This window comes from Dreissena polymorpha, chromosome 11 (genome assembly GCF_020536995.1).
Source record: "Dreissena polymorpha isolate Duluth1 chromosome 11, UMN_Dpol_1.0, whole genome shotgun sequence".
NCBI lineage: Eukaryota > Metazoa > Mollusca > Bivalvia > Myida > Dreissenidae > Dreissena > Dreissena polymorpha.
In genome coordinates this window covers 64,991,432-65,003,247 of record NC_068365.1, presented here as the reverse complement: position 1 = coordinate 65,003,247, position 11,816 = coordinate 64,991,432, and the positions used below count along the sequence as shown (strand labels likewise).

At 32.2% G+C, this 11,816-nt stretch overlaps 1 protein-coding gene across 1 annotated transcript in view; it reads right to left on the bottom strand.

The window, feature by feature from the left end:
- Positions 1–4,567: 4,567 nt before the first annotated feature.
- The window catches only part of LOC127850304 (nicotinate phosphoribosyltransferase-like), a 58,775-nt gene continuing 51,526 nt past the window's right edge, over positions 4,568–11,816 (bottom strand). The window contains exon 17 of the mRNA XM_052383246.1: positions 4,568–11,707. The gene's annotated coding sequence lies outside the window, so the exon portion shown is untranslated. The remainder of the gene's footprint in view (positions 11,708–11,816) is intronic.

The window sequence follows — 11,816 nt, the reverse complement described above, 5'->3', positions numbered from 1 at the left end:
CCTTTACCAAACAACACATTTTGGACTTTCCCAATTTGAAAGAGGTTGCCGACGTCAATTGAATTAAAATGGAATATGAAGGAAATGATCAGGTAGGGTAGAAATAATTGTGATAAATGGAGAAATTGCTCATCAACCCACACATCCCTAAGACCAACAGGCCTGAGAATATTATGATAATCTAAAGATTATTTCTTTATATTTATAAATGTATTTAATTAAGTAATACATTTGACTTCCAAGATCAATTCATAACTTGTATTAAGAAAATTATAAAATGGTCAGAAATATACATGGATTGTTGAGCAATTGACAATCATTTCAACAATTCATGATCAGTCACGATTCACAAATGGAACAATGAATCATTAGTTATTAAAAAGCAGCATATACGATAGTTAAGAACATTGCACTTCATTAATTTCAACACCTTCTCTTGGATACAAAGTTTGAGTTTACCGTGCAGTATCATATATTGACTTTCCTTGAAATAATTATGTTCATGGAAGTTGTGTTTTTAAAATCAATAATATATTATTAAACTGGTTTTAACACTACAAAAAAGACATGAAATTAACATGTCATCCAAAATATTTTCATCCGGATATATGGTCACTTTCGACATATTTAAATAAAACCCGACTTTTTTCAGTTTATAAGAAAAACATTCATAACACATGTTCTTACTTCAATGCCTTTGTAAGCAGTCACCATCTTACCTAAAATGGCACTAAATGACAGGGTTTTATCTCATGTTTACAAGATGTTGATGTTGTTGTTGGTCACAGCCAAACGGCCGCAGTAATCTCCACTGGTAAACGTCATATGTTCAGTTTTGTGACCCCCGGGGACGGGTCAAATTTGAGCCCAGGGAAATGATTTGAACAAATTTGGTAGAGGACTATTAGATATCACTACATACCAAATTTAGTAGCCCTAGGCTCTATAATTAAGAACAAGAAGATATTTAAAGTTTGCACAAAATAGGCCTTATTTAAGCATATGTTGATTTTTGTGACCCCTGGGGCAAGGTCAAATTTGTTCCTAGGGGCATAATTTGAACAAACTAAGTAGAGAACTATTAGATGTCACTACCTACCGAATTTGGTAGAAATAGGCCCAATGGTTATGGACAAGATTTTTAGTTTGCACAAAATGGGCCCTATATAAGCATATGTTCAATTTTGTGACCCCTGGGGAACGGTCAAATTTGATCCCAGAGGCTTAATTTGAACAAACTTGGTAGAGGACTTTAAGATGTCATTACATACCAAATTTGGTAGCCCTATGCCATACAGTTATGGACAAGAAGATTTTTAAAGTTTGCACAAAATAGGCCTTATATAAGCAAATTATCGATTTTTTGACCCCACAGGGCAGGGTCAAATTTGACCCCAGGGGCATAATTTGAACAAAATTGGTAGAGGACTATTAGATCTCACTACATACCAAATTTGGTAGCCCTAGGCCCAATGGTTATGGACGAGAAGATTTTTAAAGTTTTCACAAAATAGGCCTTATATAAGCAAATTTTTAATTTTTTGACCCCCCGGGGCAGGGTCAAATTTGACCCCAGGGGCATAATTTGAACAAACTTGGTAGAGGACTATAAGATGTCACTACATACCAAATTTGGCAGCCCTTGGCCCAATGGTTATGGACAAGAAGATTTTTAAAGTTTACACAAAATAGGCCTTATATAAGCAAATTTTCAATTTTTTAACCCCCGGGACAGGGTCAAATTTGACACCAGGGGCATAATTTGAACAAACTTGGTAGAGGATTATTAGATGTCACTACATGGCAAATTTGGTAGCCCTAGGCTCAATGGTTATGGACAAGAAGATTTGTAAAGTTTGCACAAAATAGGCTTTATATAAGCAAATTTTCATTTTTTTAACCCCCCGGGGCAGGGTCAAATTTGACCCCAGGGGCTTAATTTGAACAAACTTGGTAGAGGACAATAAGATGTCACTACGTACCTAATTTTGTAGCCCTATGCCATACGGTTATGGACAAGAAGATTTTTAAAGTTTGCACAAATAGGCCTTATATAAGCAAATTTTCAATGTTTTGACCCCCGGGGCAGGGTCAAATTTAACCCCAGGGGCCTAATTTGAACAAACTTGGTAGAGGACTATAAGATGTCACTACATAGCAAATTCGGTAGCCCTAGGCCCAATGGTTACGGACAAGAAGATTTTTAAAGTTTGCACAAAATAGGCCTTATATAATCAAATTTTCAATATTTTGACCCCCCGGGGCAGGGTCAAATTTGACACCAGGGGCATAATTTGAACAAACTTGGTAGAGGACTATAAGATGTCAATACATACCAAATTTGGTAGCCCTAGGCCTAATGGTTATGGACAAGAAGATTTATAAAGTTTGCACAAAAATGGCCTTATATAAGCAAATTTTCAATTTTTTTACCCCCCCCCCCCCCGGGGCAGGGTCAAATTTAATTCCAGGGGCATAATTTGAACAAATTTGAAAGAGGTTCACCACAGGAACATTCCTGAGAAATTTCATCAGATTTGGACGAGTAGTTTAGGACAAGAAGATGTTTAAAGAAAAAGTTAACGCACGCACGCACGGACGCACGCACGGACGCACACACGACGGGCACAGGACCATGACATAAGCCCCGCTGGCCTTTGGCCAATGGAGCTAATAAAAATAATAAATGTGTACCAATAAGAGACCATGGCGCGCTTTAGCCATGAAATTACCTACGATAATCAAAATTTTGTTCCTTTGTTCTGTCATTAAAGATAATATTACAAATGTGTATATTGCACTGACTTTGGAAATAAAATGCAGAGGGCGTGTCTTGTGCGTTAAATATATCATCAATATTCGATACGTTACTATATCATATAATCAGACTACGTACCTACAATGATAATATGCCCATCATTAGTACATTTATCAAGAAACAGCATAAATATTGTACCCTTGTCGGAACCTCCGACACGTGTACCCCACCCACGGGTGCGGATCTTCAAGGTCAATCCAAGGAAGGGTCGACTTTCGGTCCATATAGTTGATATCTCGACTTTTGGTCTAGTAAGGGCATTATATGCGCGAGGGACTTACACTTATTATTGGAATGTCAATGGAGCTAATAAAGGGTCAAGTGATCCCCCACGAGACGGGTACTTTTCGTTCAGGTTTTCGTGCTTAACATATATCACATTTCTGTATTTGAAACTGACGTTCCTTAGTGTCGACAGTAAACAAAATTGCTGAAAACTACAACACTACGTTAAGCAAATACAATAACAATTAGTGGTTGGAATCGGTTCCCCAAAACCGAGTCGATTAATCGGAGGCCATAATCAGCGATTAATCGCTTAATCAGCATTTTTTAACAAAAAATGAAGTTTTTAATATTTAAACCAGTTTTTTGTTGATATTAACATAATATTGCTATATTTTATAAAAAAGAACTTCATCATGACTATTCTTTATGTGTTTTGTGATTTAATAATGAATAAATGCTAAAACAATCTTGCTTCGTGTTTGAATAAGTGAAAAATCTTGTGTCTGCAATGTTACGTACTGTGTTGAAAACGGCGTTAAACCACAAACAACAACAACAAATCTTGCACAGAGTGAATAATATTACAGATTGGTAAATAAAAACAGATCTTTAAAAGTAATTTTATTTTAAAAGAACAACTTTTATGATCATCATTAGAAGAATATGAAAATATCTACTTAAATATGGACCTTATGATAATAGTTTATTGACTACTAAATTTATTAAATAACAAAAAAAAATACAATCACAATGTTTTATAACATTATCAAAATTCAATTGAATAAAAATATAAATGACTAGTATCCACCATTATTAAGAAGTTTCTTGAGATAATGTAACAATAGAAATAACCACAACATAATGAGTGCAGATTTTTATAGGTAACAAATGAATTAGGACATATATGAGGGTATATATGATTCAGGATTTCTTCTATATGAACTTGGAAAATTGAAAAAATAAACCATGTAACATCGTATGTTTGCATGGTTCTATTTTTAGAGTAAACATACAATGGTTGGATCGATCAGTTTGACACTAAAATTGTTCCAAACTTCAGATTTTATCTTAGATTTTTTAGAAAAGTGAACAAATTCTTCTCTGACTGACATCTTGAATGAATTGCCTATACACATCCGTAGTACGATCGCTGATTGGTATAAAAGGGGTTGTTTTATCAAATAAAAAAGCTCGTTTTTGTTGAGGGGTAAACAAAAATGGTCTAGTCCAAAAATAATCGAATGATCGGTACGGTAAGAAATTCGTCATCTTTTCGTCGACTCAAAATTGTCATCGTCATCGTCACGTCAGCAGCAATTCGTCGACGACGCGTCGACGATCTGATTAATCAACTCACCAGTGAGTCACCACTAACAAACAGACATCAATAAAGTCAGCGTGTTAGGTGTATTTCAATGTTGTTGTATTAAACAAAAATAAAAAAGGAGACTGTGAAATTTTTTGTTTCATTAAGAAAACAATGAAGAATATGGAGGATGTGCACGTAAACATAACCAAAAATATTTATCGTACTTTATTTCAAATATAAATGCTACTACACTGACAGCAGAATTCAACACTATCGAAAGAAATACTTTCCTTGTATTAGAAAATGTTCTCTCTCATAAGAAGTGTTATTATTCATTTCTTGAAATGTTGTAAAATGACTTAATGAAATATAAGCCCTTATTTATGAGACATATGTAATGTCCTTGTAGTGAGATTAAAGTCTATGATATATTGCACTTTTTAATTATATAACTGAATATATATATATATATATATATATATATATATATATATATATATATATATATATATATATATATATATATATATATATATATATATATATATATGTATATACATCTATCTTTGATGACATTTCACAACTGTTGCGAAACAAATCTTATGCATGCGTACTTAACTTGTTGACAAACCCTTATAAACACGTAACCAGATGGAAAACAAACTGTTTTATAAGCTAACATTAGTTTTTAATATTGAATAGAGGATTGCATAAATACAACATCATAAACAAGAGGGCCATTATTGCCCTTAAGCGCTCAACTAAGTTCTTGGAATATCAATTGTTGAAGACCAGGTTTCTGCAAGATAAAGGCATTAATTTGTCTTCTGGAGTGGTACAAGATTTGACTTAGTGATGTATGTTATGGATCATGTGACCCAGCTTTGAACTCGGCCTAGATAAAAGATAAACATTTTTGAAAAAAATTGAATTCAGATTTTGTAAAACATTGGGCTTCTAGAGTGACAACAAGGTTGTCTAATTCCAAGATTTGACCAGGTCTATATATTGCAAAGATAAAGATTCGGAGCAAGCGTCATCGAATTTGAATTATAAATGTGATTTCCAGAGTGTGTCCATTTTTTCTATTTGCCCTGATTACTTTTTTAACACATATGACTCAGATTTAAAAATGGATTAGAAATTGTCAAAATGAACATTCTGACCGATTTTTATCAAGACTGAGTCATACTTATATGTTTGGCGCCTTTCGAGTTGCAACCAGGTTTTTCTAAGATTTGACCTGGTGACGTAGTTTTCCGACGCAGATGACTCACAATAATATTCAGATTAGATATTGTCAAAATAAAGGTTCAAATCAAATTTTATCGAGAGTGGATACAAGTTGACGCTTAATGAGTGGTAACAAGCTAAAAAAGGACTATACATTTTAAACCTGTTTATTTTATCTTGATTGCATTGAAAACCTAAGACTTCTTTAAAACGCGTCTGTTTCCTGAAACTAGAACCAGTACTTGGTGTCTATGGGCGCTACCACGGTGGGGATCGAACCCATGACCCGGTCGCTAGGCGGACACCAAATCCACTACACCATGCGATCCTGATGACGATAAATAACGCATTCAGACGGACACCAGACATGGATTGACCGCAATAGCTCTCCAGAGTGCAGTATCAACGGGGTTTTCAGGGGTTAAAACACGGGCTGGACAGAATGTTAACACGCCATTAAGAACTAAATTCATGCAAACATCTCAAAATTATTGAAATACATTTGCAAAACATCTTTAGTGCATAAAAGACAGTTTTTCTTGCAGTTTGTGGCGATATCGGATGATGTAAGAATAAATCATTAAATACTTCTGACAATCGGTGACAAAATTTCGCCACGAATGTACCATATCCATGTACATAAATGCAGTAGACAGGCTTATTAAATAAAGTAATTCTGATGTATTACACATTGCCATACGCATTCTTTATGTACTGGTTAAAATTCTTGAGAATTTTTTTTTATAAATGTTATTGGAAAAAAGCGCCACTTATCGGTGTGTTTACATCAATTAACGTTTAATTGGGAACCTTACAAAGTCACGTGATCCTGCACCCTGGACATGGATTGACCGCAATAGCTAACCATATGCGTCTCATGCTAAGGTGAGCTAAAATTAAATTAGAGCCCGTAATCAACAACCCATTGTTAGACAAAAGAATAAAGAAGTTTTAGACTCAATAAAACTACCGAAGAGTTTGCAAATATAGAAGCTTATGTGATTAACATATCGTTTTTAACAAAGATTTAATAATGATAGGTGTGAATTGCCATGGTAAACTTGACATTAAAGTAGTTTTAGTGCATTACAGTTTTAAGAATATTCTGTAACTGTAGACTTAAGTTTATGAACCGGTTGGTAAATACAGGCCCTGGCAAATTAAATACCGTTTGATGTTAATGAACAATTATAATAATAACAATAAACACAATGATGTTATTGAACTATTATACCAATAACAATATAAGAAAATTAAAAACCGTTTGACTATTATAACAATAACAATTTTAGAAAACTAAAAAATGTTTGATTTTATTGAACTATTATATCAATACCACTTAAAAAAAAATATAAATAACAATATAGTTCTAAATACCTACATCGATAGAGATCTAATTTACATGAACTTAATACATCAAACTTCAATAATTATCTAAACTAGAGTGTAATACATATATACAATAAGTTCTAGGTTTATGAAAGATATAAGTTGGTTTTATTATACAAAAGCACATGACCCTAAACAAACTCTCCCAGAATAATAGCAAAAGGCCATCGAAAATCATCCAATGCATGTTAAAGGCCTTTTTCACATACAGGAGCCCCATACCGGGTTAATATTTTATAATTAAAAACACGATCTCCATTAGTTTTTTTTAATCTAGGTTAAGTCCTTTTCAGCTATGGACATATTCAATTATAATTAGTATTATTTATCTCTATAACAATAGCAACAACAAGTTGGGTACGATGACAAAAAATAATAACTATCATTTTCACCATATTGCCATCTAGCGTTTAATTGAGTTTCATAAACATAGTACTTTTTGAGTTGCTGTAGGACTTTTCCTGCGGAAAAATGTACAGATTGACCAAACTGAAATAATGCGATATGTTTTACTATGTAAGTGTAGATAATTACCATATGTGAATACCAAAACATGTGGTCATATTATCTTGACCATTTTATGAACATAGTTTCATTTTAATTTTTAGTTATTTCAAGTTGTTTTGAATTTCATTTAGATTTCAAACATTATAATTTGACCATTTAATAGTTTTAGGTTCGACATTTGTAACAACTCATCACATTGACGCAGCTTAACAGGTGTTGTGCCAATAGTATACTAAAGAGGAATATGTATATAGCGCTGTTATGATGCTGTTCCCATTAAGACATTGATTTAAGTGACATCAATGAAATTGAGAGAAATAACGTTGTCTAGGTCCCTTTAATGTGGGTGTTTCAAATACACAGGTGTGATGTCAGTAGAAAAACTACCATGACACTCGTGGTGTGTCTGAGGTTTTGACTCGCTGGTCAGGATTTAATTCGGTCAAAATGATGCAAGGAAACAACACCGGTTAATTAATTAACTTATTTCAATTTACCTGCGTCAAAATGCAGAAATCTGCGTCTAATGAAACTCCTGTTATTTGCATTTGAAATATTTCTGTCTAATGATTTCATCAATATATTATTGCTTTTAGATAATTAGGTTTGAAAAATGGACATACATATTGTTTTAATTGTATTGAATGGAAATACAGTTTTAAAAAAGCCAATTACATCTATACATTCTGATACTGTAGTTTGTTCATATAAATATAAACTCATGATTCAATCAATACTTGCTTATCCCTTATCATCAAAAATATTTTAACTTCCTACACAAGTGTATACTTAACTATATTGTGACATATAGTCAATAACTAATAATACACAAAAAACAATATTTAACAGCAGTGTAAATGGTTTATCAAACTCATAATTACGTACAAAATCTCTAAAGCATTTTCAACAAACCTGTACACATATTTTAACATGTTAATATTGGAAAAAAGTGCAGCGGCCTTTTCAAGGCAGTTAAATTCAATAATTACAATTTGCTTAGAAAAACAGTTGAAAGAAATTTAAATGTTTGTGTATATATTTTTAAAATAGAACCTCTTTTATAAATCATATTTTCCATTAAACAAAGATTGACAATACAACATGCACACAAATATCAAATGGCCATCGTTTCCTTTCCAAATTAACGATTCTAATGTCATTTCACTGAACAATAATTGATATGACGAATCATATTGAAACTGTTCTACCATACATGAACACCTGAAACATACTATGTAACAATTGTATACCTTTCAACAAAATTTAAAAGCATGAAGTCAATTACATCTTGTTTTAGAAACATAAATGTAACCAACTTGTCCAAACATCAAATCATAATAAGTTAGAATAAGACATCATAAACAATTGACATACTTTTTGTTCAGTTTCGTTTCAAATAAAAATTCGTAATGCTTAATATATGTTTGTGATATTGTGCATATTTATTTGATATACTTCGCATTTCTTACAGGTTTTCAATGAAATCCGTGTTTAATTATGCCTCTGATTATTTCTACACTGAACTTCCCCCAGGCCACAATGGCGATATGCAGACGGCATACCCTTCTTAATAAGGGATAGTCTCTGACACTGGCTTGGCAATCAGCCACCAGACATACCATAAATGTAAAGCAATAAACTGTGAAATTATACCAAATTCTCAACATGACGAACTATGCAGTATGTACGTCTGGACGTACACATGACTTCAACTATGCGTTCCTTAAATACTTTTGTTTTGCAACGAAGTTTAGCAAAAAAAAGACAGCCACATGCATGTTTACCCCAAATTGAAGAATTTAGGTTCCTTTATTGAACATGTTACTGTTCAATCTGGAGCTGAAATCCATTCAGAGTCCATCTCTCCCATCCCTTTACTTTTTCCCTGTGAGAGGCCTTGTTTGTACAGTATTTTTAAACTGTTTTACAGCGCACATGGGCACACATTGGTTGGGGAAAAAACCCATACATCTTACATTTTTCAATTTAACATTTACAAACAGTTTTGTGTTAATATAAATTATGATTTTGTAATAATATGCACTTGTTTATATATAAACTCATCATTACAAATGGTAACACAGGTTATAAAAATCATGTGTGAAATAAATGCATTATTTCTATGACAAATCGTCTACTGAATGTAATAACTTGTGTAACTGACATTTTGTTTACTTTTCAGGAGAGCATATTTTCCGAAATACATTAAGAGCACTTACGTTCCTTTTTGCATTCAAACTATTTCAGTGTTAAAATTATGGTAACTTGAGTAAAATTGGGTACCTGTGAGGGATACGGCCAATGTGCCGTGGCTGCAAGCTGCGCCAAATGTAAACGGACGACTTATTTCCCAGTGATCGGGGGGCAAACGTCCAAGTCGATTGAAGATGAGGGTAGTATGGTAATCAGACTATAAACACATGCATTTGCATTTAACTGCTTCTTTCTGATTTTTTATTGTTTGAAAAAAAGACATCTCAATTTGGAGTTGTGTTTTGTTTTACACATTTCATTATAATAATAATGAGAAAATTTGAATACTGAAAAATGTTTAGTATTTTAATAAAACAGATTTATGCTTCTCCTGAAAATTATACAAAATGTCAGTTACACTACGTATTACATTCAGAAAACAACATGTGTTCGCTTAGGTCAATTTAGAAAATTGGTAAAAACATTATTTTTACCAAAAAGTTTTTCTTAATATTTTAACATACAAATAAACACAAAAATGGGAAAAATTAAAAATTCATAAAAGTGAGTTACCTGACTTATTACATTCAGTAGACGAAATGCTTTATTCTACATTCATATCATTGTGTTCTCTTAACTGCAGTGTGTCGAATGTTTTTAAGTAAATTATGCTGGTAGTCCGGAATTAATTGTAAGATTCTTAGAACTTGTTCACTTATTGGTTAATTTTCTTGACTCTTAATCACAGAATTATATATTATTCTCTTGGGCTTGTCTATATATTGGAAAATTATTTAAAGACTTAATTCTATTATTTAATTACATTTGGGAAAGGCAGAGGCAGTTCCATGTAAATAAAAACTTTGACAACAAGAATAACAAGACTATAGCCCAGCAATATATGTCCCCTACCGGCTCCACCATTGTCAGTAATATTTTTTTATTTGTTGCCATAGCAAACATAATTTTGACGTAGGAACAAAATGAAATGACGTGTATAATGTACTTGAAACATGGATAGATGGCAATAAGTTTCATAAACAAATATTAAGAACTTTTAAAGTTATCGCAGGATCCAGAAAAGTGTGACAGACTCACAGACTGACCAATTGACGGACACACAGAGTGCAAACCATAAGTGCCCTCCGGTGAAACCAGTAAGGGACAATAATAAAGAACACAAATTAAGATAAAATATCAATAACAACAAATATATTAAATTGGAACACGTTTATAAAAGTATATAATGAGTAACAATCTGATGGATAAAATAACTAATTTTAAGTTTAAGAAATCATTTGTTCAGCAAGTTCAATTAAGAAGAAAACTTGTTTTCAAAATTTTCAATAAAACATTGTAGCAAGAACGAGTTTGCATTAAAAAATATATATCCTAATTCTATAAATTGAAGATGCCAAATAATCTTGGAAAAGATAATAACCTGACTTTGTTTAAGTTTGTTAACATAATTAATTCGTATGAATGCACACATGAAATTATGTGTATCTTTTAAATATTCAATATAATAATACAAGAAGTAATGTTAATAGGTGTCAAATAGTATAAATATTAATAACTACAAAATACCCGCAATAATGTAATACATTGTCTATGTGACAACGAAACCGATTGTTGAAAATAATAAATTAAACTGTTTTAAAAACTAAAACTAATACATAATTGATTTTAATTATTTGTTCTTTGTACCTGTTACATGGTATTGTCTTTGGTTTTGATCAATTAATATTGCAATTCATAATACAAAAGTAAGAAAAATAATAATGAGATAAAATAAACTATTTATATGATACATCAGGAAAACAGCGCATCAAAATGTCAATAACTCTGCAAAAAAAGCTATTTTAATAATAAGTATTATAACTACAAATATTTTCAAACTGGATATGTTTTTTTTTTAATTTATTATATTAACAATCTATTGAAATGATCCTCAGAAAGGAAACAAAAAAAACTCCTGCTGCCCGTTTTCTTCATGGCTGGAATAACTGACTGGATTTGCTAAGACGCATCTGAAAAACATACACCAAAAAAACACCATGTAAGACGTATAGGAGTTTAAAGACAGCACGCCTGATGGCTCCTCTGCTTGTCATAGTTATACGAAACTATTGCTATAAA